The sequence below is a fragment of the Schistocerca cancellata genome, chromosome 1 (assembly GCF_023864275.1).
Source record: "Schistocerca cancellata isolate TAMUIC-IGC-003103 chromosome 1, iqSchCanc2.1, whole genome shotgun sequence".
Classification (NCBI taxonomy): domain Eukaryota; kingdom Metazoa; phylum Arthropoda; class Insecta; order Orthoptera; family Acrididae; genus Schistocerca; species Schistocerca cancellata.
The window spans coordinates 1,133,062,496-1,133,081,350 of NC_064626.1; positions in this window are offsets into that span (position 1 = coordinate 1,133,062,496).

Genomic DNA, 18,855 nt, shown 5'->3' on the forward strand with positions numbered 1-18,855 from the left:
AAATAGTTGCACATTGAGATACTGTGATATTAAGATTGTTATGGATGCGATTAGATTATCACCTCCGTGTGGCTGCTGTCCAAATACATTAAATTTAGCTTTAACAGAATTGGCGGCAGTTTAAAACTACTCAAGATTCAGCCAGTAGTATTTCACACACATTAAAGGAACTACTATAGCTGAAATAGTCACTGCCCACTTACATACAGTGTAAGACCAAACAAGAGTTAGACCCTTGCATAAAATCCCCACAGGATACAAGCGGCAACAGTTATTACAGAACGGCTACTTACACAACTGACGTAGGCGCCACCCGCGAGCAGCGTTACTAAATTACTTGACATAACGGTCTGGTATCGACAGTTAAAAAGAACGCTTACGAAGAGAAAAGAACAGGCAAATAACAGCTGGCGGTGTTTAACAATCTCAGCACTTCAGCACTGAAGAAAGTACCGTAAAACTGTTGTAAGTCCATGTGTAGGCAACAGAAACAACGCTCCTCTTCCACGTTTCAGCTGCAGAATTGATGCAGTACCTCCTGGTAGTCGTTCCAGTTTCGTCCATATTAGTAGGGCCAAGCCAGCGGCCATCTGACAGGTTCCTGCTTCCGTATTAGGCCGGGGTCAGACACATCACACGCCCAACAGACCCTGCTGTCTCTCGTTCCCTCAAGCCCCGACCATCTCACAGATTGCGCACGGTCGCTAGGTGGTGCCACCGTTGCAAGCATGGTCTAGGCAACAGAGAGATCCCGGCTTCCAGCACAATATGTAGATGATCGACGGTGGAGACAGGGGCTGACAGTTAAACCTGAATCCAAACTTACCTAACGTAGTGCTTATAGAAAGATCCATTACTGTTCCATTACGCCGAAGGCGATAAATCGCTAGAAATGGTATCATTAAAGTAACAAGCAGTAACGGTTCGCCGCCATCTAAAGTGGAATGATCCACGAAGTCAGCTGAAGGAAAAGCAGATGTCAGACTGAGATTCTCTGACAAAATCTCAAGGAAACGTAGTTAATCCACGAAAGAGGCGGTTTACCTACATAATTGTTCGGCCGATTATTGTGTTAATTAGTCTAGGATCCTTACCAGGTGAAGTAGGACAAAATTCCAACGAGGGGCGGCACGAAAGCGTTACGGAGATGGTAAAGTCCAATGGCTTACGCTACAAAGCCGTTGTGCATCAAGGAAAGATTTACTGCTAAGAATTCGAGTGGGTAAGTTTCAAGAGAAGTCGGGCAATATATTAACATTGTCTCGAGAAATGGCATGATGAGAAAATAGGAACAACTAGCTCCTATGAAACGTCGAAACGTACCGACTGTCGCTCTCCCTACACACTACTCAGGAATCGAACATAGTTCCACACAACTTCTTCCTGTTTTCTCGATTGATCTGTGTTCAGTTTTTCAAGGCCTATCCACTGTGCCAACTTATAACTAAATCTGAGGGGGGTGCGATGGGGAGGTTCCCTTGTAAGCATGCCTGGTTCGAACCGAGTCAGCGTCGTCTCCCCGAGTCCCAGAAGCGTGGATATCCAGGCCAATTTTTGGATGTGATAATTAAAACTTTGACCTTTGGACTTTGATAGTCGGTATTAAATGATGTAAAATTGTTTTCGGCAAATTTTTATATACACTGACGGAAAAACACCAAGGAGTAGTTAGACGTTAACTAAAGTCAGTAGGTCTGTTTCTACATCTGGATGATGTCGACTCAAATTTGGTGCCAGTAGCATAAGAGTGGGGCTAGTAGTGCCACTTTGAGGATGCAAATCAGGTTTACAACAAATACGCACTGTAACGGACGTGAGCATTAGTTACCTTTGAGATTGGACATAGTGATTTGGTTAGTCAAGGAGCCAGATCTTCCTTCAGTGACATTACAGAAAGACTTGGCAGGAATGTAGCCAATATATATGATTGCTGGCAGCTGAAGAAATTAACAACTCCAGCAATCAAATCAAATCAATATGGAATTTTGTCAGAAGGGAGACGGGAAAAGTAACCACTGGGGTAGGTAGTATTAAAGAGAATGAGACCATCTTAACCAACAGTATACATGTAGCCAATGTATTTAACAATCACTTCTTAAGTATAGGAGAAAAAATTGGTGAGAATAGTTCAAAAGAAAAAGCCAGGCAGTACATGGAAGAGTCAGTTTTGAAAAATTTTAATCAGATTAAGTTACATCTAACAACCTCTCGTGAAATAAGGAAAATTATAAAATCTTTGAAAAATAAATGTTTTGTTGGAGTAGATGAAATCTCTAACAAGTTACTAAAACAATGTGGAGCAATTACAGCTGAGGTTTGGAGTCACGTATGTAATGCATCACTGACTACACAGGTTAAAATATGCTATAGTCAGGCCTCTCTACAAAAAGAGGGAAACCACCGATATCAATAATTACCAGCCAGTATCCTTGCTTACAGCATTTTCAAAAATCTTTGGGAAAGTAATGTACTCGAGTGGTTAGCCATCTCAACAGTTATGGGATACTTAGAAAATCACTGGTCGGATTTCAGAAACGCTATTCCACTGAGACAGCAATACACAATTTCACTGTCCACATACTAGTCTTTAAATAGTAAAATGTCACCAGTAGGAATATTCTGTGACTTATCCAAAGCATTTGATTGTGTCAACTGTGACATTGTTAGAAAAATTACAATTTTATGGTATAAATGGAACAGCATATGAGTGGTTTGTCATATCTGTAGAATAGGAAGCAAAAGTCTCTTTATATGCTTCAAGTGATTCAAAGGAGTTTGCCACTTCATCCAACTGGGGTGAAATTACATTAGGTGTTCCACAAAGTTCGATCATGGGTCCCCTCCTATTCTTGATATATGTGAATGACCTCCCTTTTTAAGTGAAACAAGATGCTGAACTGACACTGTTTGCTGATGATACAAGCATAATTATTAAACCAGTAAAAGAAAGTCCTATAGAAAACGATACAAATAAGGTCTTTGGAAAAGTTGTTAATTGGTTTTCTGCGAATGGGCTTGCTCTGAACTTTGAAAAAACACAGTATATCCAATTTTTCTGCTGCAAAAAGTATAATTCCTTCAATAAACATAACACATCAAAAGACGTCAGTAACCAGGGTAGAGCATATTAAGTTTTTGGGTGTACATATAGATGAGAATCTTAATTGGAAAATTCATATTTTGGATCTCCTAAAGCGAGTAGGTTCAGCAACTTTTGCAATCAGAATAATTGCCAATTTTGAGGATGTAGAAATTAGTAAGCTAACATACTTTGCATACTTCCAATCTCTGATGTCATACAGAATAATATTCTGGGGCAACTCAACACTTACGCAAAAGGTATTCACTGCTCAAAAGAAAGTAGTTAGAATAATGTGTGGGGGTTCATAGTCGCACATCTTGTTGGCATCTGTTTAAAAGGTTAGGAATTCTTAAAACTGCTTCACAGTACATTTTCTCAGTAATGAAATTTTTTTCAACAACATGGACCAGTTTAAAATCACAGCGACATTCATATTACAATACCAGAAAAAAGAAAGACCTACACTATCCTTGACTTAACCCATCTTCGGCACAGAAAGGGGTAAAATATGCTGCTATAAAACGTTTTGATAAATTACCAGGTGAATTACCAGATAAATTACCAGATGAAATGAAATAGACAGCAATAATAGTTTCAAAGACAATTTGGTATAGGAGTTGTCAAGGAGGTATATTTCATAGATGAATTCTTGAATATGAGTAAATAAATCTGGAGATATATTATACACATTTTGTGCCATTTAAGGGAATTCGCTAGATAACAGAAATATTTACGTATAACACTATAATGTAAACGGAAAGAACCTTGTTTCCTATGCGTATTTCTTGTGCATTTGACACGTTCCACATCATCGGCAGATCGGTCTGCCGCTGTGGTTGCCCCGGTTGCTGCGCGTCCGGCCATCCTGATTTAGGTTTTCCGTGATTTCCCTAAATCACTCCAGGCAAATGCCGGGATGGTTCCTCTGAAAGGGCACGGCCGACTTCCTTCCTAATCCGATGAGACCGATGACCGCGCTGTCTGGTCTCCTTCCCCAAACCAACCAACCAACCAACCAACCAACCCGGTTGCTGCCCGCAGTGGGGCTGAGCCCTCGCCTGTGGTTGATTGGGAGGTCGTTCCAAGGCGTGGCAGGCAGCGAAAGACGTCCCCGGAGGCTGATCAGAAAGCCTCCCCGATGCGTCTGACAAACAGGTTTCAGGCACTGTCTCTGGCTGAGCCAGATGCACCTGCCTGCCCTGTTTCAGAGGATGATTCTCAGCCTTCAAGGTCCGGGCAATCGCAGAGGGCAGGCTTATTGGTAGTTGGGAGCTCCAATGTTAGGCGCGTAATGGTGCCCCTTAAGGATATGGCGGCTAAGCAGGGGAAGAAATCCAGTGTGCACTCAGTGTGCATTCCGGGTGGAGTCAATTCTGATGTGGAAAGGGTCCTTCCGGATGCCATGAAGAGCACAGGGTGCAGCCAGCTGCAGGTGGTGGCACATGTCGGCACTAATGACGTGTGTCGCTTTGGATCTGAGGAAATTCTCTCTGGATTCCAGCGGCTATCTGATTTGGTGAAGGCTGCCGGTCTTGCTTACGAGATGAAGGCAGAGCTCACCATCTGCAGCATCGTTGACAGAACCGACTGCGGACCTTTGGTGCAGAGCCGGGTGGAGGGTCTGAATCAGAGGTTCAGACGGTTTTGCGACCGTGTTGGCTGCAGACTCCTTGACTTGCGCCATAGGGTGGTGGGGTTTCGGGTTCCGCTGAATAGGTCGGGAGTTCACTACACTCATCTGGCGGCTACACGGGTAGCGGAGGCTGTGTGGCGTGGACTGGGCGGTTTTTTAGGTTAGAAGGCCTCGGGAAAGTACGGGGTGGGCTGCGATCTCAAAGGGTGCATGGCAAATACAGGACGTGCTTGGATCAAGGAACAGTCGGAAATGTAGTTGTAAATTGTTGTAGCTGTGATGGTAAAGCCCCTGAGCTACAAGCGCTAATAGAAAGCACAGAATCTGAAATCGTTTTAGGTAAAGAAAGCTGGCTGAAGCCTGAAATAAGTTCTGCAGAAATTTTTACGAAGTCTCAGACGGTGTTCAGGAAAGATAGATTAGGCAGGATTGGTGGAGTGTTTGTGTCTGTCAGTAGTGGTTTATCTTGTAGTGAAGTTGAAGTAGATACTCTGTGTGAATTGGTATGGGTGGAGGTTACACTTAACAGCCGAACTAAGTTAATAATTGGCTCCTTCTACCGACCCCAGACTGCGATGATATGGTTGCTGAACAGTTCAGAGAAAATTTGAGTCTCGTAACAAATAAATACCCCACTCATACGATTATAGTTGGTGGGGTCTTCAACCATCCCTCGATATATTGGCAAAAACACTTGTTCAAAACCGGTGGTAGGCAGAAAACATCTTCCGAGATTGTCCTAAATGCTTTCTCCGAAAATTATTTCGAGCAGTTAGTCCACGAACCCACGCGAATTGTAAGTGGTTGCGAAAACACACTTGACCTCTTAGCCACAAACAATCCAGAGCTAATAGAGAGCATCATGACTGATACAGGCATTAGTGACCACAGGGTCGTTGTAGCTAGGCTCAATACCGTTTCTTCCAAATCCACCAGAAACAACTTAAAATAATTTTATTTGAAAAAGCGGATAAAGTGTCACTAGAAGCCTTCCTAAGAGACAATCTCCATTCCTTCCGAACTGACTATGCAAATGTAGACGAGATGTGGCTCAAATTCAAAGATATAGTAGCAACAGCAATTGAGAGATTCATACCTCATAAATTGGTAAGAGATGGAACTGATCCCCCATGGTACACAAAACAGGTCCGAACGCTGTTGCAGAGGCAACGGAAAAAGCATGCGAAGTTCAGAAGAACGCGAAATCCCGAAGATTGGCTAAAAATTTACAGACGTGCGAAATTTGACACGGACTTCAATGCGAGATGCCTTTAATAGGTTCCACAACGAAACATTGTCTCGAAATTTGGTAGAAAATCCGAAAAAATTCTGGTCGTATGTAAAGTACACAAGCGGCAAGACGCAGTCAATACCTTCGCTGCACAGTGCCGATGGTACTGTTACCGACGACTGTTATTGAACGCAGTTTTACGAAATTCCTTCACCAGGGAAGACGAATGGAATATTTCAAGCCATATTTTATTTCCATATTTTCCAGTTTTACAATTTTTCATCGCGACTGCAGATATCATGAAGCATTCAGTGAGTAAAGCAGTACCGCAAAATGCACACAGTCAGTTTCCAAGCTGGCTGAAGGAGTTGGTGAACCATATGGTGTTGCCAGTGGACGGTGGTGTAAGGCGCTGTGGCTAGACCGGAGAATTCCCATTATGTCAGCAACGAGATACGTAGGCAAACCGCAGTTATTCTCGCTCGAAATAAGTAATCTTGCTTAATAAATATGTACAAATAAAAGTCGCTCTTTCCAATAGAGATATAAGGAGAAGCCTACAGATCATAAGTACTGTCTCTCAACAATATTACAACGACAGAAATCGATCACCCTAATAATAAATGAATAAAGTTTAAGCTAACAAAGTTCGTAACTTTGAGACTCCTGTAACGGATTTGGAGACCAGTGACGTAAGAGTGTGTAGCACTGAACAAACAAGCATAAATAGCACAGAGATCCAGCAGAGCTCCGCTTAACTGCTGTAGTGCAGGAAGCGACAAAGGGAAATCTCTCGTCTACCGTGTCATCCACACGTGTTCCAAGAAGACAAATATTCACTGTCGTTTCAAATTACGGAGACAATTGTTCATGTGCACAATTATACCATTAATCGTCAGGAAATTGTGCTGGTTAAACACGCAGCGTACCTCAAGGCTATACGCAGGAGGCAGCTACACCTGTAGCAGGGGCTGTGTGGCATGGACTGGTTGGTTTTTTAAGTTAGATGGTCTCAGGGAAAACACAAGAAGGGCTTCAGCCACAAAGGGTGCAGGCCGAACACAGGAAGAACGTAGATACAGGAACCATCGTAGCTGTTTGGAAAGTACCAGAGCTCCAAATGATAATAGAAAGCACTGATGCTAAAATCGTTATAGGCACTGAAAGCTGGCTAAAGCCGAAGATAAGCTCAGCCGAAATTTTTGCGGAGAACCTAACGGTGTTCCGAAAGGATAGGCTAAACACGGTAGGCGGTGGCCTGTTTGTTGCTGTTAGAAGTAGTGTATCTTGTCGCGAAATTGAAGTAGATACTTCGTGTGAGTTAGTATGGGCAGAGGTCATTGTTGGCAACCGGAATAAAATAATTGGATCCTTTTACCGACCTCCCAATTCAGTTGATACAATTGCTGAAAGATTCAAAGTGATACACTGTCGCCATGTTTCTGGTTTTTAACCCACATGTTAGACTCCCTTTTAAAATATAATTTCAGTGTCGCAATGTATCGTACATTAAAAATTTTAATATTTTTATATCCACTGAGTTAATTTTAAGGGGAACGGTTATCATGCTGAATGTACAAACTATCACCAATTCCGGCTCCTTCAACACCATGAAGAGATTCGAACGTATGATTGACTACAGGCTGCGGAAAACAGACTCGCCTAAATAAATCAGTATGGCTTCATGAAAGAATGTGGCACGAGACACGCAACTTTTGCTGCACGCCAGATGGAGAAATTCTGCGAGAAAAGTCACTACACTAGGTCTTGCCTCTTTTGACCTCGGTATGGCATATGACAGAGTACTACATAATGTTCTAGTACGCTCTTAGAGATCACTAAGTTTCTGAAACTTACACAAACTGGATAAAATTCTATACAACAGATAGCAGCCGAGTGAGATACTGTGAAGGATTTACTGACAGCTTTCCTGTGAGAGTTGGCGTTCATCAAGGCTCTCTGTCTACGCTACTTTTTGTTACCGCAATGTATACCTGAACGCGGGAGTTACAGAAGTGTGTAACGGATTGTGCTGGGTATCAGGAAAGATCTTGAAACTAAAGTCAGATAGTATGACCGTCTGCAAAGATTTGGCCACCGTGTAAACATCCACAAGACGGAGTACCTAGAACGATTCCATCTCTTGGAACTATACAGATTAATGGAACTCCTCTTATCAAGGTGGATACATTTCGGTAACTAGGTTCTAGACGACAGTGAACGGCTCTGTGAATGAAAATGTGCGAGCAAGAATCAGTGATCTGGGTGGGATTCACACATTACTGGTGTCTTTTGTGATAGATTTGTAACCACCTAAAATCATATATAGTGCAGCGTTGAGGCCAGTTGCTTTATAGAGAACAGTGTGTGGGTCCACATCTACTCATGTTCATAAATTAAGGATAATTACAGAATGTGGTGCCACACAACGTGGCACTACACAAAATTGGCGCTAATAGCATAGGAAACACGCAACACAGATCTGTTGGTCCACGGTATTTGTGATAAGTTGAGAAAACCGTCCCGAAACACACGTGCTACAAAACGCCACTGTCTCCTGGCCATGTACCCCGACATCATTATGGGGTATGATCACCATGCACACGTACACAGGCCGCACAACGGGTTCGCATACTTTGGATCAGGTGGTCGAGCAGCTGCTGGGGTACAGCCTCCCATTCTTGCAGCAGGTGCCTGTCGTAGCTCCTGAAGTGTCGTTTGGGTTTGAAGACGTGCAGCGATATGTCGCCCGAGAGCATCACACACGTGCTCGATGGGGTTTAGGTCTGGAGAAAGGGCAGGCCACTCCATACGCCTGATATATTTTGTTTCAAGGTACTCCTCTACGATGGCAGCCCGGTGGGGCCGGCGTTATCATCCATCAGGAGGAAGGTGGGAACCACTGGACCCCTGAAAAAGCGAACATACTGGTGCTAAACGACGTCCCGATACACCTGACCTGTTATAGTTCCTCCGTCAAAGACATGCAGGGGTGTACGTGCACCAATCATAATCCCACCCCACACCAGCAAACCATGACAATCATACAGGTACCTTTCAAGGACGTTGAGAGGTTGGTATCTGGTTCCAGGTTCACGCCAGATGACAACCCGGCGAGAATCACTGTTCAGACTGTAGCTGGACTCGTCCGTGAACGTAACTTGAGACCACTGTTCCAATGACCACGTACTGTGCTTTTGACACCAGGCTTTACGGGCTCTTGTGACCAGAGGTCAGTGGAATGCACCTCGCAGGTCTCTGGGCGAATAAACCATGTCTGGTCAGTCGTTTGTAGACTGTCTGGAGACAACTCTTCCAGTGGCTGCGGTAAGGTCCCGAGCAAGGCTACCTGTAGTACTCCGTGGCCGTCTGCGGGCACTGATGGTGAGATCGGTCTTCTTGTGGTGTTGTACACTGTGGCCGTCCCGTACTGTAGCGCCTGGACACTTTTCCTGTCTGCTGGAATCGTTCCCATAATCTTGATATCACGCTTTGTGGCGCACGGAGGGCCCGTGCTACGACCTGCTGTGTTTGACCCGCCTCCAGTCGCCCTAGTATTCTACCCCTACGGAGATCTCATTTCTACCATCATCGAGGTCTTATATCTGCAAAACTCTGCATTTGCATACAGTCGATGTGTGAAGGCCAACGAACTAAAGCCTAAAAGAGAAAATATTTGAGGAAACTGCATTGAAACAGCATTTGTAACCTGCAGATTCACAAGAGTCTAAGATATCTGACGAAAAAGTAAACATTATCTTGAAACTATCTAAAAGATGCAGTGCTTACACATTTCTCAAACTATAAATTGCTGTGTTGTACTACGTTCTTCCCGTATTCGTCATCGAAGTGCAAACGTCGTACAGCTCATGCTAAAGATTAGGAAAATCCGATCAACGTAGCGCTTAGATATACTACACTTTAAGAAGTGTGGGCGCTTTTCCATTCTGAAGTTTCAATCATGTCATTGAAATTCCAGATTTGCACTTCGATGATGACTAAGGGAGAGAGAACACATCTTTGCTCTGTTAACAAACATTATTTCAAGGAAACTTCTAGCTTCTTGACAAATACGCACATTCGACTATTGAAAATCTGCTACTCGTAATTGCTTGTTACACGGTATTTACTCTAGTGACTTATTGTTCTATTGCCTTCAGATTCATTAACCTTAAAACAACTGCAAAAATGTCAAGTTTGACAGATAAACGACCTTACGGTTGGTGTAACAGATATGCTTACGAGACCCTGCCGTCTGACTAAAGTACGGCATCTGCGTCAACCCACCACGCCTCCCAGTGAAACTCGGCTTCAGTTTGTCAATGGCTGCTTCTGTCGAGGCGTAATAGTAGTTTCAACTTTTCACCTGCAGTCACTGAAGCAAATACTTAACTCAGTGAAAGAAACTAATTTCCACAATTAGCGGCAGCCTACATAGCTGGGAAAAATTTAGATATTTCAGTCTCTAGCAAATTGTTTTTAGAATGCACTGGTCGAAGACCATTTAATCGTAACAGCCATATCTTATCTGTAGCTGAAGTTTAGTGTGGCACCTGATTTCGCCGAATCAATACATCGTCTCATGTTGTGTTTAACTGATGATACTATGTTTGTCCTCTCCGTTATCAGATTTGATTTCACAGGTAGGAGAAGGATGTTGGTGATAAGCCGAGATTTATGACAGGCCTTTCGAGTACGAAGAAGCAAACATTGACTAACGCAATACCGGAAGTATTTATCTACGACAGGGCTTCCTACTGTACACTGTTTCATGGCAGCCGAAGTCTGGGAAAGCAGCCGTCCTCGAAACACTTTACTAGACCACATCAAAGATGGAGCAAGTAATTATGGAAAGAAAAAAAAATTAACGACTTTACTACACGTGGTACACCGAATCTCCTTATTAAAAAGACGATCACGTTCGAGCAGGACTCGCGCAATGAAGGTTCGTGCAAAATTATGTATAGAGACAGTTAATCTATTCCGGGAATCAAGGATTTATACGATTTTTTTTCTTGTTGTCGTTGATACTGGCAAAATATCCGTCCCAAGGATTCCGAACTTTAGAGGATGTTTTAATTAAAAGTTTGAAGTCTGATAACAAATGACGAAATTGGTTCGTGTGGAAATTACCAGTGAAAAATTTTATGATTTCTTTTCCCTTTCTTGTACTATGAAACATTTCGTTGTGGCAAATTCCAAGATTCTACTTCAAGGGGAAGTACCCTAAAGATTTTAATGAGTGAGTGAGAGTGTCAAAATGTGACGTACTCGTATATGGCCGTATCTTTTGACTTCATTGACTACTTCACTTTTTTTACATCGCCAGGGAACCGTAGACCTTGATATGTGAAATTTAAACTTCATAGGTCTACCTGTTCCTGAGAAAAGGGGCTTCGGACGGTCAGACAAAGTGATCGTATATGGGTTCCGTTTTTACTGACGGGGAATGGAACCTTGGAAACTAATTTGGTTTAAGACTACCTGTCGGTAAGGAATATGCAAGAGGTTTCTGTAGTGGTACATTCAATCATGTATCACTTATGCGGATATGGAACTGTTTTATTAGCTTAATAATATGTTCATTGGTCTGGCTTGACAGGGTGACAAGGATGGGGCAGATAGTAAACGTAAATTGTTAGAGCGTATAGGTAACTGATCCCGCAGCTTAGAGACGACATTGAAAGATTGTTCACGCGTGATTTCTAGGTATTTGAGAAAATGACATTATTCCGAAAAGAGTGTGAAATGCATGAAGAGAGTAGTTCCATGAACAGCTATTTTCTACGTTTATGAAAGTAATGCAGGTACACAGATTAACATTTTTTAAAAAGCTGCATCATCGTTGATTCATTATTGGACTCGATCTCAACTATTAACTGTGTAGGATATCAATTCACAGCGACACAAAGAACAACACTCATACAAATGTAACTAAGGGCGGAAGATTAAGAACTTGGAAAGTTTAATTCGTTCCCATTTGGGATTTAGAGAAAAAATTCTTTACCATTGTTAATCTTAAGCAGTATCAAGGGTAGTTCCTTAGCTCTAAAGGCTGAAATGAAAAGCACATCGTACTTCAGTCAGACGGCAGGGACTTGTTTCAGATCTCATTCTGACACTCTTGTATTTTCACACAAGCAATCACTGTGTTGCACCAACCAGGTAAGGAAATGTACTAAAATTTCTTAAGTATTGATCGTCGGTTACGAAGTAGGATTATCAAAAGAAACAGAAAATCCAGACCCCAGCGACTCGTTTAGTTACGGGTTCTTTCAGCAAGCGGGACGGGATTTCTGAGACGCTGATCGAACGTCAGTGGTAGGCACAACAGAGGCATTGTACATAGTAGGGAGATTTACTGATGAAGTTTCGAAGGCATATGTTTTCAGAAAACTAGGGTAACATTACTTCCTCCCACAATTCGGGAAATGAGCACATTGGGAAGATAAGAGTTCACACGGAAGCTTGCCAACCGCCGTCCTTCACGCTCACTACTCGCAAATGGAATAGAAGAGAGCGTACGGTTGCTATAGAAGTGGGGGGGTGGGGGTGGGGGTGGGAGGCGTACAGTGTCATTCTGTTATTCATGTATAATGTGAATGTGAATGTAGGAAGTTCCTACATATTAAAGTTTTATGGAATTCTTAGTCAGAAAATGGAGAAAAACCGTTGCACGTAAACATGGGTTTGCACATGCCATTAGCATGACACATCATCTTGTGGCTTTCTGCAGTTGCACCTTGAGTTAACGTTGACACAGGACGCAACAAATTCTTCTTTGCACAGCTTTCAGCATGGCGTAAACTGAAACTATTTGGACAGGTATTAATGTTACAGTGCAATCTATGGCGTTAGAGCTGCGACAGGAGTCAAACATAAGGAAGATGAAACCCAAATGTTAAATCCTAAACTGATTACGTGAAGATATAAATCAGGGGTAACAAACACAATTATTTGAGAGATTACACACGGACAATAATGCTTTCAGCTATGGAAAACTAACAAACAGCCGTTAAGTAAATATGTGAAGACCCGCCACTCTTCAAAGATTTTAAAATCTTATTCTGTTTGCTGATGTAAGCATTTCGAATAATTAATTTTTAGTTTAATAGCAGCTGCATCATACTAGCGGATTATTTCCCGCCCATAATCTACAGTTTATACAGTGCCTGGTCTCACAAATCACGAAGTTTATACGGGGCACGCAAGTTGAACATTTTGTGGCATAAGAAAAGTTGCGTCTCTTAAGTTGGACCAGTGAAAACAGAGTTCACACATGCAACTGCAGTATGCCACCAGCTGCAGCGACACTTTCGTTGCGTGCGTCAACCCGGCTTGTCTCCTGGTTTCTCCGTCTAAGCTCCGTGACGTCTATGGAGAACCCGCTAGGCTAAAATAAATACAACACTCATGCCGCTGTCAAGGCCCAGCGTACTTTGCGCAGCACATCATTACATATTCACGTTCCAGCCATTTTATTAGTACATAGTGAAATAGAGAATACACATTTATATCTACGTAATTGTTCTAAGCTTCTCTTGACGCTAAATTTGTCTTCAATCCAAAAACAATTTATAGACATCATATCATCTCCGTTACCGACAGTATTTTTCCGCATGTCTATCATCAGCACCCAGATCCAAAATTCTGACTTCTCGCAAAGCCCTCTTTCAATGAGGCACGTCCCCGTTTGTCCAACCGATGGTGGTTCAAAGATACTAGGGCAGGAAGAGATTGCACTTCCGTTGCAGTCTGCGTATTTGCAGGCTCTTACATTACCACATTACAATATTTCATTATCCTGGCTAGGAACTGAAAACGGCTACTAAATTCAAGCACGTCTTCAGATACAAGAACATGCAACTTCATGTTGTGGATTAATACCAACAGTGTTCACCTGATGTCGCTAACACCCCTTCAGTCCTACGCATTCCGCACTATAAGGCTTTGGTACTCGTATTTCAAAATTTTTCTGGTGTTTAAATCCTGTAAGCTCGAAGCAAGTTAGCCAGTAACACTAGCAAGTTCGGCGTGAACATTTTTGTGACGTCAGTATTTTTAACATCCGTGGAGAAACGGTTCTTGCCAAAGGCTCATTGCAAAGGCTTATTTTACCCATCTTGTTCATCAATTCGCTAAGATGCTGTACTATCTAGTGTGTAATATACACTCCTGGAAATGGAAAAAAGAACACATTGACACCGGTGTGTCAGACCCACCATACTTTCTCCGGACACTGCGAGAGGACTGTACAAGCAATGATCACACGCACGGCACAGCGGACACACCAGGAACCGCGGTGTTGGCCGTCGAATGGCGCTAGCTGCGCAGCATTTGTGCACCGCCGCCGTCAGTGTCAGCCAGTTTGCCGTGGCATACGGAGCTCCATCGCAGTCTTTAACACTGGTAGCATGCCGCGACAGCGTGGACGTGAACCGTATGTGCAGTTGATGGACTTTGAGCGAGGGCGTATAGTGGGCATGCGGGAGGCCGGGTGGACGTACCGCCGAATTGCTCAACACGTGGGGCGTGAGGTCTCCACAGTACATCGATGTTGTCGCCAGTGGTCGGCGGAAGGTGCACGTGCCCGTCGACCTGGGACCGGACCGCAGCGACGCACGGATGCACGCCAAGACCGTAGGATCCTACGCAGTGCCGTAGGGGACCGCACCGCCACTTCCCAGCAAATTAGGGACACTGTTGCTCCTGGGGTATCGGCGAGGACCATTCGCAACAGTCTCCATGAAGCTGGGCTACGTTCCCGCACACCGTTAGGCCGTCTTCCGCTCACGCCCCAACATCGTGCAGCCCGCCTCCAGTGGTGTCGCGACAGGCGTGAATGGAGGGACGAATGGAGACGTGTCGTCTTCAGCGATGAGAGTCGCTTCTGCCTTGGTGCCAATGATGGTCGTATGCGTGTTTGGCGCCGTGCAGGTGAGTGCCACAATCAGGACTGCATACGACCGAGGCACACAGGGCCAACACCCGGCATCATGGTGTGGGGAGCGATCTCCTACACTGGCCGTACACCACTGGTGATCGTCGAGGGGACACTGAATAGTGCACGGTACATCCAAACCGTCATTGAACCCATCGTTCTACCATTCCTAGACCGGCAAGGGAACTTGCTGTTCCAACAGGACAATGCACGTCCGCATGTATCCCGTGCCACCCAACGTGCTCTAGAAGGTGTAAGTCAACTACCCTGGCCAGCAAGATCTCCGGATCTGTCCCCCATTGAGCATGTTTGGGGCTGGATGAAGCGTCGTCTCACGCGGTCTGCACGTCCAGCACGAACGCTTGTCCAACTGAGGCGCCAGGTGGAAATGGCATGGCAAGCCGTTCCACAGGACTACATCCAGCATCTCTACAATCGTCTCCATGGGAGAATAGCAGCCTGCATTGCTGCGAAAGGTGGATATACACTGTACTAGTGCCGACATTGTGCATGCTCTGTTGCCTGTGTCTATGTGCCTGTGATTCTGTCAGTGTGATCATGTGATGTATCTGACCCCAGGAATGTGTCAATAAAGTTTCCCCTTCCTGGAACAATGAATTCACGGTGTTCTTATTTCAATTTCCAGGAGTGTATATGTAAATACTGTAAACTAGATTCAGTTTTAGGATTAGTCTTTGTGTAATAGGCAACAATATTCTATATGAGAAAGTACTCCGTCTGACCAAAAGTTTCCTTTTCTGTCAGTGCACTCTGTCTTTATTATCGCCAGTGCACAGTTATCATGCTAAAGAAACGCAAATAATTGAAAATAACATCACAATGAGACCATTAACACAATAATAAGATACAAAACAGTTGGGAAAAATACTCCCTTAAACTACACAGACTGACTTACAATGCAGACTGTTTTGAGTCAACCTATGAGAATCCACAAGAGACAAAAGTACTGTTTCGTGTAACACTGGTATTTTTGGACTTCAACATCTAAAACATATTGGAACAAATCACTAATATGAATAACATAAATACCCATGTTCATTTCCTTCCCGTACACGTGAAATTTTTAATGTAACACATTCTCGCGCTACAACAAGGTCCTGTAGATCATAGGGAGATTTATATTTAAGACCAGTTTAAAAATTGTCGGTACACCAAAAAGGCTTCTCCAGAAGCAGTAACTCAAATTACCCTCGTCTTCAGTCCAAAGACTGATCTGATCATGCTAGTCTATCTTGTGCAACCCTCTTCATTCATTTGAGTGTGATTACTGTATACGAGCCTTGGTCTCGTCCTGCAATTTTTTCAACCCCCCACTTGCTTACCTTACCAAACTGACGATTCCGTTTTGCTTAAGGAACCTGTCCTTGTCATGTTGTGGCAAAAAAAATTTTCCCCGTTCTATTCAGTATCTTATTCGATCCAGCTGTCTAATATTCAGTGTTACGTGTAGCACCACATTTCAAAAGCAATTCTTTCTGTCTCAACGGTTCATCGTATACGTTTCACTTCTGTATAGGACAACGGTCCGTAGAAATATCCCCAGAAAAGACTTAGTAATATTTTCAATTTATAAGTTAATAGGGTCAAGTGTTTTGTATAGCTCTTGCGCTAGGGACCATTTTCATACGTATCAGGAGGATAGCTTGTCACACTACCCTACAGTATAGGGTCAAGGTATGAATATTGCACACTTCCTCCTGCTTAGGCAAATAGAGAAAATTGGTTGGTTCTTTTTGCATTTTATGTGGTCTGTGGTGGGCTTGTTGGGACTCTACGACGCGCCATTAGTTCATGGGTAATTCGTCGGAAAACCGCAAGAAAAGGGTCATTTAAGTATACTTTCGCCATCACCAGTGGACCAAATTCCAGCCGAGGATTGCAAAACGGTTATGCATAGCAAATGGTTGAAATTTTTTCTATGTGGTCCTAAGATCATGACCTCGAACAGCTTTGAAAATTCTGATGATACCTTCATCCATTTCAGAGATGCAGATGTTTAGTATTACCCTATTTGTACACTAAAATAAGCATGTAAAATCCGGTGTGAGGCGAAAACGTAGTGACACAGTTCTGAGAGATATGCTCTGAAGTGTCTGTTATCATCTTAGAACCCCATGTTGTAGTACTGAAGCACACGCATATTTCTTTTCTTTAATGTAAAATCCAGTACGTTTTGCGTTATTTCAGTTTAACATACGTAAACTGTCTACATGTTGCTGACCAATTGATTTTTCATGTGAGTTATCACCTGCCGTAGCAATGAAAATAAGGGAAACAGCGAAAAAATAGTCATATCGAAGCATAATAAAGGCGAATATCTCCCTGTTTTATTAACTGAAAAGTCAGATGCCAGCTTCCTCGTTGTACTTTCCGCTGCACCTTCAACAACTTTCCCAAAAATTTTGGCATGTGAACATGTTAACGTATCTTTTGCTCAGAGAGAAGACAGTGATAGAGACGCAAAGCTAATAAATAGCGGAAGGTAGCAGACAGTGAAAATGTTGCAGGAAGATCAAAGACGGCATGGGTGTGTGAGGGGGACACAGTGGCAGTCGATCATAATTGGCAGGTACGTACCAGTGTTAGGAAACGAGTAAAGGCAGTGCCCTCAGTGCCAGAGGTGAAGGAATAAAGTGGAAGTGGGTGATAGTGATGATGAGAGAGTAGATGACAATGACAACGAAGAAGAGAGAGTGGCAGTGAGAAAAGGCGGCAGCAGCAGCAATAGTAGGAAGGAAGGAAGGAAGGAAGGAAGGAAGGAAGGAAGGAATGAGATATTAGCAGGAAGAGAGCAAGAACAGTGAGGGGAGAGTGTGGTAGGACAGATCGAAAGGGACTGCGGCTGTGACACGAGAGACAATGAAAGAGACGCAGAGGTAATGAGATGGGATGAGTGAGTAAGGGAGGGTAACTGGGAGTAGATAGATATGAGAGACTTAACAGCGATGGACCAGGGGATATGAGCGAGCTACAGCTAGGGAGCGTGTAAGAGTTGGAGGTGAGTTGCACGTTTAGAAAAGCGCGAATAAGTTCGCATGCCAAACTTTTTGGGAAAATGTTTAAAGCCGCTGATGAAGGTAGATTGAGGCAGCTGGTATCCGACCTTTGTCATTCTTTTAAATAAACAGGAATATATTTGCGTTTTTTCATTGTCCCATAGGAGCATTTTTCTGCTGGTCCTTTACTTCGGCAGTTATTTGTTACCTTTCTGCCCAAATAGCAAACCTCGACAACTTTGTCCTATTTCCTAATCCATCGGCATGATCTTATTTAATTACACTACATTCCATTACCTTAGTTTTATTTTTGTTGATATTCATCTTGTAACCTCTTCTCAAGAAGCTGTCCTTTATGTTAAAACTTCTCTTTAGTCCTTTACCGTCTCTCATAAAATTATAGTATCACCAGCTAACTGCAAAATTAAAACTTTTCCCCTCCTAACTTTAATTTCCTTCCCAAATTTTTCCGTCGTTTGCTAAACTTTCGGCATTGCACAGACTGAAAAACGTCGGGAGTAGACAGGAACGCTGTCTCACTCCATTCTCAGGCACAGCATCCTTTTCATATCCTTCAACTCTTAAAATTGCAATCTAATTTATGTGAAAGTTGTAAATAATCATTCGCTCTCTGTATCCCAGCTACCTTCAGAATCTCAAAATTTGTTCAACATTGTCAGAAGCTTTCTATAAATCTGACTAATGTGTACATAATTTGCCATTCTTCAATTTATCTTCTAAAAAAAATCGTAGACACAGTATTGCCTCGCTTCTGCCTACATTTCTTCGGAACCCAAACTGATCTTATCGAGGTCTGCCTCCTCTACCAGTTTATCCATTCTTCTGTAGATAACTCGTATCTATTTTGCAACAGTGGTTTACGAAACATAAATCGGTAGTTTGACACCTGTAGAGCCTGCCTTTTTTCTTTTTCTTTCGAAGTACAACGTT